A 3,463-nucleotide genomic window follows, 5' to 3' on the forward strand; every position below is an offset into this window, starting at 1 on the left:
GCCGTAACCGTCAAAAAGATGTAAGCGACATTATTTTCAAAATGTTATTTTTGATGCAGAAATGCATCTAAATGTTTAAGGAACATTTCTATATCAAAAAGATGATTTGATAAAAATATCGCTTACATCCTTTTGGCGGTTAGGGCTCGATATATGGACATACACATGGTCGTTTAAAATGCAAAACCGCCTATCGTCGTTTTGCAAAACCGCGCAACTGACATTTGTGCCAAAAATTGTATTTGCTCATAGGCATAAAGCCATACCAAGGCATACTAAGATATCGATATTAGACTGCATGCGTACTGTACTGTACCATCTCCTGTAAAATCTTGGTGACTTTACATACGCGGTTTTGTACTTCAAACGACGATATGTAGTCACAGGCTCAGTATACGAAAAGGGATTTGAAACAAATTTTGTATGCTTTCGTAAACCGAAGAGAAACATCCAGCAGGATTTAAGCTTTGTGTCCTTGATGCCTTTTGCTTGGCATTTATACTTTCATACACAGTGTTTGGCGAGTGGCTCATTATTTCCCACCTGTTATCCGGAGAAAACCGAAATTTGTGATAACAGTAAGAGTATCTTAGACCCATTATTTTATTTTATTCATATATATCCCAAATCCTGTTATGCATAACTACATACGCATTTATTTTGATTTATTCCTCGCAGTTGCGTCACGAAGTTGGAAAATCAAATAGAAAATACAAAATCAAAATCCCAAAAAGGTTGTTGTATGAACACATTTAAGTGTGTATCTATGTATATAGTTATAGTGTTTTGAATGCTTCGTTCCTCCCGGAGAAAAAAAACACAGATTTTATTGTGAATTTGACAGAATATCTGTTCGATAACAACATTTGTTCTGTAATATAGATACTCTGCCGGAATCTACAATGAAATCTAAATTTCTGAACTTGGTCCTTAAGATTCTTAGAACATTCTTTGATTTAAAAAGTTGGGCAACAAATGCTGTTAACAAAGGGTTTTCTGCCAAATCCGAAATAAAATTTGCGTTTTCTTAACTCTATTCCTAAAATTGCCACGCCCATTTCTGTGCGTGCGCTCAAAATTTTTATGGAGCTGTAAGCGACAAGCTTGATCTGCGCTATTAATAGTTGTCGATAAAATCAAAATTACTTGTTTGTAAATGGAAATCGGAATTGGAATCGGTAACAAAAACCACGAAGTCTGTTCTGCCTTTTCCAAGTTGGATAAGGAAGCAAAGCGAATAGGTCTGGTGGTAAACGAGGACAAGACGAAGTATCTCCTGTCATCAAACAAACAGTCAGCACATTCGCGCCTTGGCACCCACGTCACTGTTGACAGTTACAATTTCGAGAAAGTAGAGAATTTCGTTTACTTGGGAACCAGAATTAATACCGATAATAATGTCAGCATTGAAATCCAACGCAGAATCACTCTTGCCAGCAAGTGCTACTTTGGACTGAGTAGGCAATTCAGTAGTAAAGTCCTCTCTCTACTTACGAAAACCATGCTCTATGAGTCACTCATCATGCCCGTGCTGGTATATGGCGCAGAAGCATGGACAATGACAACATCCGATGAGGCTGCTCTTGGAGTATTCGAGAGAAAGATTTTGCGGAAGATTTACGGGCCTTTACGCGTTGGCGACGGCGAGTACCGCACACGATGGAACGATGAGCTGTATGAGCTTTACAAAGACATGGATATAATGCAGCGAATTAAAATACAGCGGCTCCGCTGGCATGGCCATGTCGTTCGAATGGACACCAACGCTCCAGCTCTGAAAGTATTAAGGTCGGAACCCGCTGGTGGTAGCAGAGGAAGATGGAGGCCCCCACTGCGATGGAAAGATCAGGTGGAGAAGGATTTTGCTTCACTTGGCGTTTCGAAATGGCGTCAGTTGACACAGAAGAGAAACGGCTGGCGTGCATTGCTGAACTCGGCCAAAATCGCTTAGGCGGTTACAGCGCCAAATAAGAAGAAGAAAAATGCAAATTGTTGATGCTTGTTTTTACACTTTAAGCGTAGATGTTTATGCGCCAAACCGAAAGAGTAAATTTCTGATTCAACTGCTACCTTCAGTTCTCGGTTTACTTATTTTGATAGAAGAAATTCATGCCTACCGTAGCATTGAAATCGCCTTGTATGAGTTTGATATCCTAACGGGACGTCTCTTATCAGTGTGCTCCAAGTACTGATAGAAGAGATCTTTGGGATTACATACCTATTTTCTTTTCCATAGGGGCGTGGACGAAAATGAGCAAGATGTTGAAGAGTCTCGCTTTGACGCTCATCCACTGACGTGAGCGAAAGTGCTCGACGAAGTCTCTTTCTAAGCAGAAAGCGAACACAGAATTAGAGCATTTTACATGGCAGCTATATTAGACGTCGCAAGGTCCTGCGTTTCACTTTTGTAAACGAGGTCGTCATCCATTAGATAATTAGATATATGTTTGTATAATAAACTAATTTGCGTTTTATTTCCGATGTACATGTGATTTGACTGCGCTAGACATTACTTCTTAAGAGTTTTTTACAGTCCATCGCCTAATTTTGCTGCCTTTTCTTTCATGAGGCGATTTCTTAGAGGCTCGTATATAAGGCCAGCTGCACTGAACAATTGTTCACTTGGAACGCTGGCGGGTGGAGCGCTCAGATATGTATTTGCGGGCCAGATGTGTCAATTTGTCGTATCTAAGTTTAGTTTTCCACCAATCGAGAGGATTTTCACCGAAAAAAGCTCGTTTTTCTTTAAGATAGACCTTCAATTGAGCTTTATTTTCACATTTTTTTATGCCCCCAGATTCTACATCCGAGCCCTCGCTTTCGCTGGAGGATTCAATTATTTCTAGGTTGCTTATAAGACTTTTAGCAGTACTTGTTGAAGACCTATCAATTTGCTTGATATACTACTTAACCGTTTAGCGCGTGAAGCTAAAAGCCGGTTATTATCCGCACCCTGGTTAGACAGACAGAGCCATTTCAACAATATTAGAGTGGACTCTCTGCCCATGTACACATTCGCATTCGCAAAACATTCGTATCATTTGATGCAAATGCGAATGTGTAAAATAATGCCAATCATTCGCATAACGAATGGGAGTGCAAATATTCGCCACATCCCTATTTCCCACTATATTATATATATATTTATGTAAATTTTCTTTATTAAAAATAAAAATTTAAAATTTTTATAGTTGAACTAAGTATACTGTTTCCCATATTTTGGACGCCTTTCAGTTCTCCTTATTTACAGCAAAGATTATCTTGCCGTATCATAATTACCAAGAATTACACAAACATAAATGTACTTGTATATCTCTTGTGTCGAATAATCTACTTAAGCAAATATTTTTCAATTGTTTTACTAATAAAGTAAATTTCACCTTTATGTACATACGTATGTTTTTATAATGATCTATTGATTTGCTTGACCTTTTTTTGTCGGTCCAAACAGGAATCTCGATTT

Source organism: Rhagoletis pomonella, unplaced genomic scaffold, assembly GCF_013731165.1.
Source record: "Rhagoletis pomonella isolate Grant_MI unplaced genomic scaffold, Rhpom_1.0 Rhpom_scaffold_00003, whole genome shotgun sequence".
Taxonomy (NCBI): Eukaryota; Metazoa; Arthropoda; class Insecta; order Diptera; family Tephritidae; genus Rhagoletis; species Rhagoletis pomonella.